We start from the raw sequence: 18,148 nt of genomic DNA, 5'->3' as shown, positions 1-18,148 counted from the left end.
TGGTGCCTGGTGGGAGATCAGAATTGGAAAATTGGATGCCTTTGGAAACGTGTATTTGTTTGGGCATGTTTTGGCTAGAGATTGCTATAAATTCCATGATCTCTCTAATCCACAGTCCACAGATCAAAATATTCCGAAAAGTAGTGTGAGACATGGAGTCATGGAAATATTATATGCAGTCATTAGCATGGTGGAACATGAATACATTCATCCCAGAAATTAATAGTGCTGCACATAATTCAAAATAAAGCAAGCACATCAATTACATTGGCAGAGACATCATTACATAGAATCCTTAACATCACTATTAATCCAACAACAAAAGAACAAGAAACTTATACTGAGGATGTAAAAGCTAGCTTAAGAATTCCCTGAAGAATTAGTCTCAGGTCCACTTCCTCTGGTGGGCGGTCGCCTCGGAGGCGGTCGGAAACGTATTGTCATGTCTTCCTGTATACATCCGAGGACAGATAAATACAACAAAATTACAGTGATCGAACTAGAATCTTAAAATATTTGTGACAAAATACATAAGTGTAAGGAAACAATTAAAATTTCAAGATAGTCGAGATTAAAAAAAATAATTCAATTTATTTATGAGGTTAGTCGAGTTTTAGCCTCCCCTGGTTCCATCCCCGGATTGAGGAGGTTAGCACACATTAACCGACTTCTGTAACCATATTTTTGTTTTGTTTGGGAGAAGGTCAATTTGTGACAATTAAACCTCATATACTATCAAAATATATTTCACACATATCCAAAATTCCTTCATCTTAGTCTGTGTATATATTCAAGTAAATGGAAGAGATTAACAGAACTTACAGTTGGTTATGGAGAAGATGATGGACAGGGTTGAGGAACAGGTTAAGTTGTTGAAGAAGGCTGTGGTGGATCTCCTTCTTTCACATCTGGAGTTGCAACAGCAGCGTCTGGTTCAGTATTAGTTTCATAACCAAAACACTTGAAGAAAATAGCTCTTACAACTTCATGCAAAGAATACTTGCAAAACACTATGTTACTGCAGCAACTATAATGATCATGTCCCCACTCTGTTTTTCTCTCTCATGTTCTCTCTCTCACTCGTGTTCTCTCTCTGGTGCTCTCTCTCTCCACACACACAAATATACATACATGTTCTTATATTCAACTTGTTCTCAATTAAATTCTGAACTATTCTAGTCTGTAGATTCTCGTAATTCACAATTCAATCAGCTCAACCCTTTTCCTAGTGATTTATGTGCAAACTTCAAGATTAGGGGGATGGGTTTTTGGGATTTTATGTTCATGGGGTTGTGGTTAAGAAAGGGTTTGTGGAGTGTAATGTGTTTGTTTGTAATGTGCTTACGATGATGTATTTTAAGAGTGGGGTTTTGAGAGATGCGCGAAAGGTATTTGATGAAATGTGTCAGATAGGGGTTGAGGATGTTGTTTCGTGGAATTCGATTGTGGTTATATACGTGTAGAGTGGGGGATGTTAAGGGTGTGTTGAGGTTGTTTGAGAGGTGGGGAGAAGGGGGAGTTTGGTGTGAGGGCGGATGCAGTTAGTCTTGTTAATGTTCTTCCTGCTTGTGGGGTTGGGAAAGTGTGGAGGAGAGGGAAGGAGGTTCACGGGTATGCAGTTCGGAGTGGGCTTTCTGAGGATGTGTTTGTGGGGAATGCTATTGTGGATATGAATGCAAAGTGTGAGTTGATGGATGATGTGAGTAAAGTGACTGAGAGGATGAAGGTGACGGATGTTGTTTCTTGGACTGCAATGGTTACTGGGTTTTTTCAGGTTGGGAGGTTTTAAGATGCTTTGAGCTTGTTTGAGATGATAAAAGTGGAGAAGAGGTTTGGTATTGACGGGAAATGGAATAGGAAAATTGGAGAGGATGGATTTTGGTTGCGTTTAGGCGATTTTTGCTCTGATTTTAGTTAATTTCATGGTTACTTTTGTGATATTAGTATTGGCCCTGCAGGCACACTTATTTTTCGTCATTTGCAACCACTTGCAACTTATTTTGCAACTAAATGTAATTTTCAACATATTTTTTCAAATTTGCATTTGTGGTTGCATATATGGTTGCTAGCAGTTGTAGATATGGTTGCAAATACAACCTTCATCTTTAAGTTAACCTTTGGATAATAGATACTTCAGTTTATGCCAAGTATCTCAACACTGATCACAATAACAAGTTATGCTATGTAAAAGATTCCTTAGAAGAGGGTCACATTTTAGATTCTGATACAGTAATCTCCCATGAACAAAAATGTCAAATAGGTAAAACCATAATTAGTAGTTGATTGTTCCAAGTATTAAAACAATAAAATGGTATGCAATGTGGTAACTGATAAGTAAGCACACAAAGAGGGATTAGTTAAAGTACCTATGATAATGATCATCATCAAAATCATAACCAATGGCCTCGTCAGAGCAATTAGTTAGCATCTTTAAGTTATGTTTTTTTCATCAATGCTATTTTTATATCTGATCATACATACCCCAAGTATCTCAACACTGATCACAATAACATTTGAGTAATTGTTTAGAGGTTCACCAATTCCATAATTGGGTTTTAGAAACTTGAGTAAGACTGTAACATTTGCGGTTACATCTAAAGTTACATAATTTATGTATTAGATAAATTTTTAATTTTTAAAGTTGCATAGGTGGTTGAAATCTAGGTTTAAATTATTTCTATAAGGTTAATTTACAGTTATGGTGAGATTACATTTAGTGTTACATAATGGTTATATTAGATATTAATAATCTTGTAATTTTTATAGTTGCATATGTTGTTGAATTCTAGGTTTCAAACATGTATATAAGGTTGCATTAAACATTTTATATTTAGGATTGCATAAGTAGTTTCATAAAAAGTTACAAACAATATTATATGTTGCTTTTTCTAACAACATAATATTAAATGTGTTGCATTTGAGGTTTCTTTGAGTTGTAAATGTAATTGAGGTATCTAGTTGAGATTTCTTTGAGTTGTATTTGCAGTTGAATAATGGGTTTATAGTTTCATATTTATATGCAGTTGCTCATAGTTGCTCATAGGATCTCTCAATGATATTGTCGCAACCGTAAACTAGTGAACTAGTTTGAAATAAGTTTTAGAAAATGCACAACCTAACTATTGAATACACCAAAATCTTCGATGTAAGTAATATGACCAAGAGCAATTTCAGATGAATCTTAAATCAAATTTAGAACCAAATTATAATTTAATCTTGGACCCTAATTTAATAGTTTTTAAATATTTAGAGTTCAATAATTCCCTACTGGGTTTTAGACACTTTTATAAGACTGTAATATAACGTACAACGATTTTATAATTTATAATTTAACCCTAAACCCTACAATCCAAATATTTTATGCTAAACATTGAGTTTCATAATATGTTTACATATTAAATTTTAAATATTTTGTAATTTCATATGTGGTTGCAATCTAGGATGAATATCATGTGTATAAGGTTGTATAATATGTTTAATATCAAAATCTATCACATTAGGTTGTTTATCATGCATGCTTTTTTATTAGACTTAGAGTGTATGGAGAGGTTGCATTGAGAGTTACATAAGTGGTTGCATAAATAATGTCACAAACATTATATGCAATATTGCTTTTGTGGTTGCATTGAGAGTTGAATCATGTACATAAGGTTGCATAAAGAGTTCAATATGTAGAACTATCACAAGATGGTATAGTATAAATGCTTTCATAAACCTTTTAATCATATTTCTTATTCAAATAAAAATGAAGCCAAAACTGAATTTGTGTTATACAACATGAAACAACTATTTTATGCCAATTGGTGTTTCCTTGGCTTCATAAATCTGAAATTTTGATAAATCTCGATGGTGTTTGTCAATGATCACCTCGTCTTTCTTGTGATGTATAATATCTTCTTCTACTATTTTTCAGTTGGTATTTGTAGTATTTCTACGAAAACTAGGTCCGCGTAATCCACTTAATCTCCAATCATTATGGTATTTACTTTATCACCGATATCATTTGTTGCATTTGATGGTATAACCTATTAAATTTGAATATCAACACGTCAATATTTGTTATCCTTTCACTATTAAAGATGGTAGATGATAGTTCCGTAACCGAGTTTTCAATTATTATTCACAAAGGGTATTTGTTGAAGTCTGTTTCCCTACTTGAGCTCTTTATAGAATAGCCATTAAAGATCGTCAAAAATTCTGAAAGGAGAACATGCTTAACGATGAAAATTACACAACCAAAGAACATGTTAGGTGACATAATTTATAGGAATTTATCAATTCATATATAACATAGTTGAAGATATCAATTGCAATCACAAACTGCTAAAATGCAGGAAAAAATAACATCTAGGCTTTTTAAAAACATATGCAACTTAATACAGAACATTTTTCCAGAATCAATTGCATTAGCAAAGTCAAAAATTGAAAAACGAGGTAAACCATGTATTTTTCGAACATAAACAAATTCATTACATTGTTCAACATGTATTGCTGCATGTAATTCCTTAAATTAAAGTACATCTAGATGAGGTGTTTTAAGCATCAACTAATGCACCAATTTGACTTATTTTTAAAAAGTATCAAAATGTAGCCGGTAAATACATTACATGCTTAAAAACTTTTACTGCAACCTAAGCTTCATAAAATGGATCTCCATGTAATTTTTGCAAGTACAAATTAATTCCTATTTTGGAATAATTTTTTTAAAGTTATACAACTTATAACTGATTGCACAAATGCTTTGATAAATGACAAGATCATTGCAAACCGATCCTCCTAAACTGCAAGGAGCTCTCAATTTTCCTCAACCATAACTAATACAATAGTTTAAGTTAATTATTGCAAAGTTCGCAACCTAGTGACTGAGTACACAAATGTTTTGACAAGATTGTTGCAACCTGAATTTCCTAAATTGCAAGAACCTCTCGATGTAATTTTTAAAAACATAAACCAATAAAATAGTTCTAGTTAACTATTCAAAATTGTGCAACCTAACGACTGAATTCACAAATCCTTTAACAATAAAATTGAAACCTGAACCTCGTAAATTACAAGGGCATCTAGATGATCCTTTCGCAACCATAAACTAATGAATTACTTTTACACTTTCTTTTTAAAATTATGCAACTTAGTTAAGAACTGAATAACTACCTTCCTAGACACATCAATCGCAACAAAAAAAGAAGCTAAAATGAAACATTATTTAGCTTAGACATTTAAAAACATAATCTAATTAAAGAAATTTGTTACACATTATTCAAATGTATGCAACTTAATAGCTCAATCATATTGAAAATCAAAAACCTCTTATACAACTAAAATAATAAATTGCTCAAACTCAACAATAAACTTCATAATCCTTTCATAATACAAAACAAGTATATCTACAATTTTCATATAAAATCAGTAATTAGAAGTTACCTTTCTACGATTTGAATAAATTTGAAGAAATAGTTTGACTTTCAATATCAATGATGAAGTACAGATAAATTGTCAATTGATTTTTATGTTTGTCTTCTATGAATATGTACATAATCGAAAGAATCAATGATGTTTGTTGACGAAAAAGAAAGTTGCAAATTGTTGATGATGAAGAAATTGTGGAACGTAGTGTACGGAGGAAGTCCAATTTTCTAATTTTTTATCTTCTTGTATTGTTGTCGTATTTGTGCAATATAAATTGTTTATTAACGTAGATTTGTAAATACTCTTAAAAACTGTAATTATTTTTGCCAAACTTTTCTTTTTTTTAGTATATTTATGAAAAATCCCCTAAAAATATAATTAAAAACAGGAAAATGAAAGAAAGAGAAGTCTATATGAACATATCAAAATATGATTTGTAAATCTCTTCTACTCAACAACTTAAGTATCTTCCACACAATATTTGAACAAAAACAATAAAAACGTATATTATTTATATGGGCTATTAAATTAATATATAAATATGATTAAAAGCTCAAGATATGAAACTGAAATATTAATATAAAAATTATTAATAAGAAAATATTTAATATTATAATTGAAAAAAATATATAAAAAATTTATTTTTATTAAAAAGTATTTATTCAAAAATATCTAACAAAATATCTCTTAAAAATTGTCACTAAACTACATTGTTGCAAAACTAATATAATATCAATGTTATAAAATTCGGGAATCGAAAGATATCGGTCGAGGTACCGATTAGAATTTATCGGAGATCTGGGATTAATCAGATGCACTTTATATTTTAAATTACACTACACCATAAATGGCCTACAGCAACACCAAGAAAATGTTACAACAGGCCCAAAAAAGTGTTACCACAGCCAGAAAAAGCCCTAAGGTAACATAAAAATTAAGTTGCTTTTTTTCGAGTTACCTTTGGCCCCTAAGGTAACATCCCCTTTACCCTGCTGCAACATTGAATTTTATGTTACAATAGGCTTCAAAGGTAACATCAAAGTATGTCTATAGTATCATACTATGTATGTTACCTTTGTACTTAGAATTTGTAAAAAAAATGGACCCTATATGTGGACCCCACCTGTGGGCCCCACACGCGGGCCACAAAAGCATACTAACATTTTTTTCCTACTGTAAGAGTTTTATAATGATTGGTATTATATTATACCAATTTGTTTGTAACATTGAAGTACCTAATATAACAAATTTCTAAAAAAAATTGACAAAATTTGTTTGTAAATTGAACATGCCACAAACCTGTTTTTTATACAAGTCAACAAAATAACCAAAAATAATACAACCTTGTACCTCTAACTAGGTATAAATAACAAGACAAGCTAACTGGCTAATACAAATGCACCCTTATCACTACAATTAAAAGCACCGACTTTTAACTAATCATCAAAATCTCAGTAACTGGCTTTGAACTGCTAACATCATGTTGCGTCTCATCTGCTTCTCTAATTTTAACTCCAAGTTACCTCTGCCTTCCTGTGAGTCAATGATGTTAAGTTCAGTTTACATCTATCCAGCAAATCCAAATATATATGAACATATAAAAACAATCAAGACACACAATATATGTGTTCTCATATTATTATGAACTATGGCAAGGCCCCGAAAAGGGCGTTAAAATTATTTCCCGGGAGAGATCATTTAATTAGACCCAAAACCCTGGTGACCTAAAGCCTCTTTGTTCGCGTATCTTGTCCACATTTTTCATAATTCCCAACACGGCTAGAAATGCATTTGGTCCGGATGCACAGCCCCGGTCTGCTATGCATAGAAAATTTATTTAAATGAAGGATGCTGCGTAACAGAAATGTAAAATAACTTTGGACCCTGAAAATTGACAAGATCATTCGTGTTGATACCCAATTGTGTGTGTTCAGTTCATATGAAAGAGGCTACAAGTGTACTTACAAGGTGAAGCCATGAAAAGTGTTATTATCAGTAGAGGTAAGAAAGCCAGACCCATCTGGAGACCTACACAAACTCATCAATATCACAAACAAATTTCAATAATAATTAAAAACAAAAACAAATGGGCACTAAACAAATATCAAGAAAATCAAGAAAAAGGGGTGTAAAAATAAAGCATTAATATTTTGAGAATCTTTATACAGTGTAGTGTACCCAGAATTTACACACATACACTGAATTGAAGAATAATCACAGGACATTTAATCAAGTATCAAATCAATCAAAAAAATGACCACAAGAACAGAAATGAATTTATGAATCAGGATAAACTCCAAAGATCATTAAATAAAACATTCTCCTAGCGGATATGAGCTATATATCTTCTGTCATATAGAAATCTGATGAATCTATTTCAATGATTTTCCAGGTCTGTTGCTGTAGGAAATGAACTGTTCTTAAAAGCCTATAATGGTTCTAACCTAAAGACATTGTTACCTGCTATGGAAAACATTCAAAAGGCTTTGAATGAAGCTGGCCATAACAATATAAAAGTAACCACCCCACAAAATATTGATGTATATGAATGAGGTTCAGGTGTTCCATGTGATGGTCATTTTTGCAGCGACATCAAAGACATTATAGGTAAAATTGCGAAATTTCTCAGTGACAACGACTCTATGTTCCTTGTTAACATCTACCCTTTTCTGAGTCTTTACCAGAACCCAGATTTTCCTGTCCAATTTGCTTTCTTCGATGGAGGGGCCAAACCTGTTCAAGACAAAAACATTAGCTACAACAACATGTTTGATGCAAATATTGACACTCTTTATTGGTCTTTGAAAAAAGCCAACTGCTAATGCCAAGATGGCTAAAAAATTCTACGACCGATTTTTCAGAAAAAATGGCAACTAACAAAGGAACTCCTCTCTATCCTGGCTATATTGAGTGCTACCTTTTCAGTCTAATGGATGAAAATCTAAAAAGTGTAGCCCTGGGCCCATTTGAGCGCCATTGGGGGATTTTTAGATACGACGGACAACCAAAGTACTCACTAGACTTTACAGGAAACGGGAATGATAAAATGCCAGCAAAGAATGTGCAGTATCTTGAGCAGCAATGGTGTGTGTTGGACACCGACAAAGTCAAGAATCCTAAGGATGCAGAATCCAATGTACAATATGCATGTACAATGGGTGATTATACCAGCTTGAAGGATGGAGGATCATGCAGCAATTTGGATGAAGCGCATAAGGCATCGTATACATTTAACAATTATTTTCAGATTCAAAATGAAGATGTGGAAGCTTGTGACTTTAAGGGCACATCAAAGATAGTGAAGCATAATGCATCTACCGGTGGTTGTCTTTTCTAATTAGCTTTACAAAGTGATGGAATCAGAGTCCCCATAGCATATAGATACATATTTAAAGATAAATTGTGCCAGCTACAAATACTTTTTACTTGTATAAAAGAAAATGTGTATCACAACTTTGTGTTTGTGTGTATCAAACAGAGACAGGGAACTATGCAAGTCTATTATTCATATAGTAAAGTGATGTGTAGTTTGCCCAAATTTATACCAGCAATAAAGATCTTCTTTCAAGGTAAACAATGTAAGCAGAAATAATATCATCAAAAGCAGCAACAGATAAATAATCAATCCCTGAGTTCCAGAACAGAAGAATTGTGTTTGTACACAAGTAACACCACTCTTTTTCAACATAAGTATGCATTGTTAGCAGAAGACGTATATTTTGTACTGTGCACTATACGAGATAAGACTGTAAGCCACATAATTGTTTAGCTCAGATAAGAACTTAATGTGAAAAAGAGAAAAACTTCAGATACGAACTATATATATGAATTGAAATATCTTTAAATAACCAAGTACTGGATAATTTTATTAAACCGCAAACGTTTACCAAAGTGATGAAATGATTTGATGGCATCTCTACTTACCAACAAGTTTTATGTCAGTGTTATCCACCAGCCACTGTGCCCCATCCTTCATGAAGTCCACAAAGCTTAATTCCAACTCCTCCTTCCACATTAGTCCCCTGAACTAACGCAGAGATCATAAATAAAATTGCACCTGATAATTTGTACATAATTGTACCGAATACAAATGATCAAATAAACCATATCTAATGGCTAGTCCAATCTCAATTAAATTCTCATAAATGATGCTATTAAGAAAAGTTAATTCTTAAGATTCAAGCATGTCAGTGCCAGGATAAAGAGGATATTTAAGAAAAATGTATAGGCAAATAATAATACTACACATATTGAGTACATATATCTATCCACAAACATCCCTCTACTCCCCAAAAGCACCTTTCCGAAAGTAGGTTGTTCTATCCTTGTGTCGATTGATATATCTGAAGGCATCTAATCTAAAATCAAATTAACTAAACTTACATCATTCCGTCTTTCATCAGAATCAGCAAGCAAAAGAGAATTAACCAGGTCTGAATGCACCAGAATTTGAGCAACGCGTTCAATTTGTGGCTGCCTTCCAACAACGGGAAAAAAATATTTCTAATTAGGATTTCAAAAATGCCCAATTTCAGTTTTCTAATTAGATCGTATTAATTAAACAGAAATATACATTATTAGAGGGGGAGAGAGGGGGGAGAGGGGGGAGAGGGGGAGGGAGGGGGAGAGAGAGAGATGGTGGAGACAGAGAGAGAGGAGATTACGGGCTTATCGGAGATGATGCGTTTGTCGACGGGGAGACCCATGCCGACGCCGACACCATTTGCTGCCATAATACGAGAAGCGACGTGGTTTAATCTACCAACCATTTCAGATTATGGATTCAATTGATGTCAACTGATGTAAACCCCCAATTTATTTGAATCTCCAATCCGTAAGATGATTAGATTCAGTTCAACTAAAAGCTGAGGTAGATGATTAGATTCGGTTCAACTGAAAGTTGAGAGGAAGAATATAAAACCCTTGTCTGAGAGCTGTTTAGAGAGAGAGACCGAGAGGTATTTAGATTGGAAAAAATTGACTTGTCCAAATTTTACCCGGGCTGTTCAAACGCTTCTCCAAATGTTTTGAGTCTACTCTCCCCGCCTGGTCGAGAGCCCAATGATAACCAACAATGCTAATTTCATTTTATTTTTATTTTTTAGTAAATTTTTAAGTATAAATATTGTTCAAATTTTTTATAAATAAAAAATTATCAGTAACTAATTAGTATAATTTACAAAATTTAACAAAAAAAATTATTTTATCAATCTTAGCTAATATTAATATTATTTCTTAATTATATTGTCAAAATTGATTAATTTTGAAGTCAAATAATTATATATATTTTATTTTTTGTTAAATGTTATTTTTTTACCCATTAACGCCCTATTGTAACATAAGTTTCCACATGTTACCGTATGCAACACTTTGAAGTTATAGTAACATGTTACAAAGGCTATGGTAACATCAAAAATATTACGTTGCGGTAGGCTAAAATGAGCATAGCTAAGGTAACATAATTTTGTAACACACATGATTAAACCATTGCGATAGGCCTTCTATGGTGTATTGTTATATTTAGTTTTAATATCCTTATTTTAGTAGTAATTTATAAGTTAATACACATTTATCATATTATATAATTATCATTATTTATGTTTAATTAAAATTCTATATTACCGATTAAGAAAAATACGTAAAGATTAATCGGATTTCAAAAATCGAATCGGTATCGTGCCTTTTCGAGAATTAATCGATAAAATCGGGAATCTTTAGAATCATGGATAATAATGTATATCCGACAAAAAAAATGTATAATAATGTAAAACATAGGTACTTATTATATGATATGCATAAAATGGATCTTATCCAGATTTTTGATTGGTATTGTCCATTTACTATCAGTTTATTATGGATCGTTATATCTTTAAAAAAATTGATCATGACCGTTAGATTTAAAATAAATAAATATTTTATAACCAACGAAAAGTAGGTATTTTATATTAAATTTTTCCTACCCTTTCAATGATTTAAACAAAAAATAAGTAGGTATTCTAAACCGAATATAATAATAATGCAAAATTCGTAATTACTATTTTCTTCAAATTCTAGATCATATTTGTTGAACAAATTTTGTAAACCATCACTCATTAAACATTAATTCGTGAGATTTGCATGAGCTGTAAATCGTAAAAATCTGATGTACAAAACTCAAGATAGAGCCAAAATAAAATCAAATGAAACTCAGTAATTCTTTTGTTTGTTTAAAATTTAATATAATTTTTTTACTATTTTAAATTAATGAACAATTGTTAAATAAAAAGTAAAATATTCGTGCATTGCATGGAGAAACATTAAAAATTTGGTAGTCGGTTAGTCGGTACCGTATTTGAGTTTATATAATACTTGAGTTTATATAATATACGGGATTGTTTTTTTTATTTATGTTATTCATGATATTTTCTCAAAACTTAAATAGAGACAGTTCGTTCATCGGTGTAATGATATTGGAATAAGACAAAATAATATATGTTATTTATTCTGAATAAAACAAAATTATACTGTTGGACATGATTAATATAAATTTAAAACAAACTAAATATAACTTCTTAAATTTAGTCGGTGCAATGGATTTCGGTTTAAAATAAAATAATGACTACTTAGCTAAAAAATTATACTCATTATGTCCCCCTAGTATTATATATTGGAGGACGGAGGCTTGACACACATTTTCAGACTCCATTAAATTATAGATCCGTAAACAGTTTTTAAAACTTTTTTTTGTTCCGAATAAAAATTTTTGTTTAAAGTTTAATAAAAAAATCAAAAATAAATAATAAAATTATACTTTATATTCACTTTAAAATGCGTGTCAAATATTGAAAAAAGACTGTATTCCGTCAATCGAAATAATAGCACCTGGTTAAAACAAAATAACTTAAACTATTCATCGAACTAAAAAATTATACAATCCATCCGCGGTAAAATAAAATTAAAATTAAAATAAAATTCAACCAATTTATACAAAATAATATGTACTATTCATATGAGTTAAACAAAAGTCTATATTTATCTGGGTTTAAACTAAATTAAAATCAAATTAAATATTATTAGTTGAATTTGATCATATAATGGGTGTGAGGATAAAATAATTTAAAATTAAATTAATTATGATTCACATACTTTTGAACCACGATAAAACTTATCGTTTAATTAAAAAATAATTATATTTTGTAAACACACTTAAAAATAACAATAATACTATATGTTTCAATTTGAAATATTTCTTTTCAAAGTTATATACATTTAAATAAAACTATCGAATTATATTCTTATATAAATATATATAAGGCGGATTTTATCCAAATTTTTATTAATTATGACTGTGTACCGATTTAATATGGACACTTAGATCTTTTTGTAAAGTTTTATTAGTTATGACAGTGTACCGATTTTATCCAAAAGAACAAGACGTGAGGAATGAACTCGCTAAACAAGAACTTGTTAAAAATTGTTTCGTAGACAAAATTATTTATACCAATAATTTAGTTTATCAGTTTTTAAGTTTTGGGAAAAATAATTTACTTGTCAATAAGGTTTTTCCTGATAAAATGAATTAATTGTAACTAAATTTAATATTATAAGATGACGTTCATATAATTTTTATTCAATTTAACATTAATTAATAAGATTTTCCCTATATTTTGTTTTTGTAAAATATTATAAGATTTTTAATTTTATATGAAAAAAAGAAAGTATTATTTACAATTAGCATCAATTGAGCATAAAATAAAAGTTGATCTAAAATTTGATATTACGACTCATTGCATAAGTATTTTTTTTCTTTTTTTATTGAAGTATGTGTTTCTTTATTTTTTTGTCTAAGTATGTATTCTTTCTTAGTTTAACATTAATTAATAATTTATTTAATAGTTAATATTAATGTTAGTCTATAATAGTTAACGCACCTAATTTATTGTCCGAGAAATTAAGAAAAGTAACCAACTTTCCATGTAGTTGCTTACTTGGCAGAGGTGATATTATACCCAACGCCACTAGGAACGACACTAGGACTAACAGCGGAATAATTAAGATTTATTACAAATAAACAAATTGTGATTAAATTAAATAAGAATCCAAATAGAAGTTCTTAAACCCAGCTCAGGTACTATATAAACATTAATACTCACGATGGACAGAGAGGAATGTGACATTTGCTAAGGACTAAAGGTAGGGTTTCTATTCCAACATTAGGAGTTTTTTCCTACATTAGGAGTTTTTTGCTTTTGAAATACTTTTAGGTTTTCTATTCCAACATTGTTGTAATTGGTGGTGTTATTTAAACTTTCATTTAGCTTTTGCAGTTTCATATTTCTACCTGTTTAGATAATTTTCATCTTAAATTTCATGTAATCTCTTGATTCGGTATATCTACTACTCTGCTTTCATTTAATAACTCTATCGTGTTTCAAGTTGAAAGCTTTTGTCAAGGACATCAGCAAGGCAACAATTTAAATGCGAACAATCTAATCTTTGCAAAGGCTTGCAAGAGTTATTCCCCCACACTTTGCATTAGGTTTGCTACTTTCTTTTGTGAAGTATATTGTCTCTTCAGGGGCATTATTTCAAACTTTTATCAAGAGATTGATTTTATCTGGATAACCTCTATTCTTGACAAATGTTGTCTCAAGAGAATTTCTAAATGACTGAGAGCTAAAAGTATGTGACCCGATCTTGTTTGATTTACTTTCCTCCATTGAAGGAGGCAAAGTATAAAAAGGATTTTCCATGTAAGGTTTACACGGTTTCTCTTTGGAGGGTAGTGCTTTTCTTACATTCTGCATTTCACAAGTCTGCTTGTCTAGAGCTTGTATTAGATGCTCTTTAGGAATAATTAGGACCATATCCTTTCCTTTCTCTCTGCATTTCAAAAGCATACAGCACTGAAATTCCTACCTATCTGTTTCCAACTAAGTTCAACTCGTTTCGGCTACAGAAGGTTCTGAGTTCAGACTCGTTGAACAAAATTAGTTACATAGTAGTATAAAGGCATTGTAGGGGTAAGTGTTTTTATCCGTAAGGTTATGAGAAATAAAGAACTGCCAAAACATCGATTAAAAATTTAATCTACGGTTCATTAAAGTCGAAACAGCACAATCATTTGATCATGGTACTCCTGTATGTGCTTTAGATTTCATGAAGTTCTGACTTCTGAGTTCTGACTCGAAAACAAGTTCCCTACAAAAATAAGGATAATACTGCGTTATTATGAATTTCTCTTCAACAAGTCGACGCTTTAACTAATTACAACTATTCACACCTATGCAATGATGAAAAGTGAAAACAATGCCTTTACTTTGTCAAAGAAAAGATTCCCCTTGTTCTGTATAAGCACTGTTTAATACTAATCAACAACACAATACAAGCAGATTAAGGTATGCAAATGTGTAGCAGCAGCCCACTTTAGGAGAAGGAAGAATTGCAGAAAGAATAAAGCCGATGTAGAACTTATATTCAACGAATGTAGCAATGATTGTCGTATACAAATGACATTCTTGGCGTAGTTATAGTGCATATACTTTTTCTCAGGTAAACGGCCAAAAGAATGGCATTAGGACTAATATGCATTGGTTTGATCCCACTATTTAGTTTTCTGGGTAGGATGTAGTCATATCCTTTGACCTCTATAGTATCGGTCTTCATACCTTTTAACATTTTTTCTTAGTAAAAGACGTTTTTACCCTCCGATATTGGCCGATATGTCGTTTTATATCCGAAAATGGCTAAAAGGAACGATACCTAATACTACCGGGGTTAAAATGTATGACTTCATACTTTTGAGGCTGAATACTTTAGGGGTCAAAAGGTCATTAAGCCTAGGAGTTTTTTGCTTTTGAAATACTTTTAGGTTTTCTATTCCAACATTGTTGTAATTGGTGGTGTTATTTAAACTTTCATTTAGCTTTTGCAGTTTCATATTTCTACCTGTTTAGATAATTTTCATCTTAAATTTCATGTAATCTCTTGATTCAGTATATCTACTACTCTGCTTTCATTTAATAACTCTCAAACCCAATTTTCTTTTTCACTATGAGGCGAATATTTTATTTGCAGAAGGTGATAAAGTCTGGACCTCATGTACAAAGATTCTGGTTGAGGTTTTCGTCGATGGCGGTTGTGACAAACAAGACGTTTTCTGCAACTTCTCTTCACATCATCAAACTCCCAAGACAATGGAATCTGCAGCAGTTGATAAAGTAAAACTCGGTTATTAGTGATTATGTCGAGTGTAGTGTTCATTGCTAGGCTAATAGGGAACACGGTTAGAACCGAACACTAACAGAAAATAAATGAGCGAATGAAGAAAGTAAGACCTGATAAGAGTATAGAAGGGATGCATATTTAGGCATTTTTGATTAGTTTTACTGGTTTTTGTAGTTAAAAGTTGCGAGCAGCCTTGTTCTTTGGAAGATCCATCTCGTGTTAGTATTTTCATAATTATTGGCATTACTTCTATTCCAGAGAAAAGTTTAAGATTATAGCAAGATAGCGTGCAACCTATATATCCTCTCTAGCATTCATCCACATGTTATTATAATTAGTAGAGAACTAATCGAAACAATCCACGTGTTTTGAACAAAATAGAATGAAAGATATCATAAAAGAACTGACACCGGAGCAGAGATATGGCTTGATTCAGACTCAGAAAGCCTCACCTGCTGCATTGCTGGCAGTACCTTTGCTCTCTGCCTTTACTTATCAGAACAGGGATCTTTGAGTGACCCTCGCAAACCCTGTGGCGCCTATGGTACTCCCTGCACTTATTGAGGTCTTCCAAACACCCATCCACTAAACACGAGGCCTTTTTTGCGTAACTGAACTTCGATTCTAAAGGTAATGGCAGTGATGGTAACCCCTTTGGCCCCTGCAATCTGTCCATTGCTCCATCTCGCACATCTCCTAATGTACTTGGTCTTTGATCATAGCAAATCATCACCATTCTTTGACAATCACGCATACGCTACCATTAATTACACACTTTAATTGATTTTCTTTGTTTTGCTTTTTTTTTGTCTTGTTAACTCAATATGTTATAAATCAGAATAATCCTAATATTCCAATGATTCCTGGTGAGACTGATCAACCAATCCCGTTTGCAGAAGGAGTTATCCACAATGTTCCTGTGCCCGATTATCAACCTGGCACTGCAAACGGGAACAATCAATCATCAGCGACTATTCCATTGATGGACGAAGGTGAGCTCGAATCACTAGTATCGCTTTTTGCTTCATTACCAGGGGAAGATTTCGACGACTACATGCAGAGAAGCTCGATGAAGTGAATTAGACAAACAAAAAGTAAAACAAGGGAACCAACTACACAAAACAATGTTTGTTTAGGTATCTTTTTCCTACATTAGGAGTTTTTTGCTTTTGAAATACTTTTAGGTTTATTATTCCAACATTGTTGTAATTTGTGGTGTTATTTAAACTTTCATTTAGTTTTTGCAGTTTCATATTTCTACCTGTTTAGATAATTTTCATCTTAAATTTCATGTAATCTCTTGATTCAGTATATCTACTACTCTGCTTTCATTTAATAACTCTATCATGTTTCAAGTTGAAAACTTTTGTCAAGGCAACAATTTAAATGTGAACGATGTAATCTTTTAAAACCTAATGGATATGATCCTAGTTCTCTAGGTTTGCTCACTGAAGTAGATTTCCCTATATATTGCCTACAAATTCGATAATGTTATATAAATTTAAGAACTTTTTCTACTGATACAACATGACAGAGTTCACAATGTTAAAGACAATTTAAAAATCTCAAATTATCGGTAATTGAGCGTAATGCTACAAAAAGTGAAGAATTAGAGAGTCTAAAAGTGAGGTTTAACCGTACCATCACCGATTTTTTCACAAAATTCTACGACCTCCAAATTTTAAAGGTGGATCCGCCATAGCACATGAACGCATATGTATACACGTTTCAGGCCTTCTGGGCCTGATGTATTGATAGTGGCTCTATGGCTGTACACTACTGACACTAAGTTGGTGCCTGGTGGGAGATCAGAATTGGAAAATTGGATGCCTTTGGAAACGTGTATTTGTTTGGGCATGTTTTGGCTAGAGATTGCTATAAATTCCATGATCTCTCTAATCCACAGTCCACAGATCAAAATATTCCGAAAAGTAGTGTGAGACATGGAGTCATGGAAATATTATATGCAGTCAAAATAAACAGTGCTGCACATAATTCAAAATAAAGCAAGCACATCAATTACATTGGCAGAGACATCATTACATAGAATCCTTAACATCACTATTAATCCAACAACAAAAGAACGAGAAACTTATACTGAGGATGTAAAAGCTAGCTTAAGAATTCCCTGAAGAATTAGTCTCAGGTCCACTTCCTCTGGTGGGCGGTCGCCTTGGAGGCGGTTGGAAACGCATTGTCATGTCTTCCTGGGACAGATAAATACAACAAAATTACAGTGAATACTTGCAAAACACTATGTTACTGCAGCAACTATAATGATCATGTCCCCACTATGTTTTTCTCTCTCATGTTCTCTCTCTCACTCGTGTTCTCTCTCTGGTGCTCTCTCTCTCCACACACACAAATATACATACAGGTTCTTATATTCAACTTGTTCTCAATTAAATTCTGAACTATTCTAGTTTATTGATTCTCGTAATTCACAATTCAATCAGCACAACCTTGTTCTTAGTGATTTATGTGCAGACTTTAAGATTAGGGGGATGGGTTTTTAGGATTTTGCGTTCATGGGTTG

The 18,148-nt window shown here is 32.1% G+C and overlaps 1 pseudogene; it reads left to right on the top strand.

Annotated features, from left to right (window-relative positions):
* The first annotated feature begins 830 nt into the window (after positions 1-830).
* LOC141713870 (glucan endo-1,3-beta-glucosidase 5-like) lies at positions 831-8,743 on the top strand (annotated as a pseudogene).
* The last annotated feature ends 9,405 nt before the right edge of the window (positions 8,744-18,148 follow it).

Source organism: Apium graveolens, chromosome 3 (assembly GCF_009905375.1).
Source record: "Apium graveolens cultivar Ventura chromosome 3, ASM990537v1, whole genome shotgun sequence".
Lineage (NCBI taxonomy): Eukaryota > Viridiplantae > Streptophyta > Magnoliopsida > Apiales > Apiaceae > Apium > Apium graveolens.
Note: the sequence above shows the minus strand (reverse complement) of the source record. Positions and strands in the feature narration are given on the sequence as shown.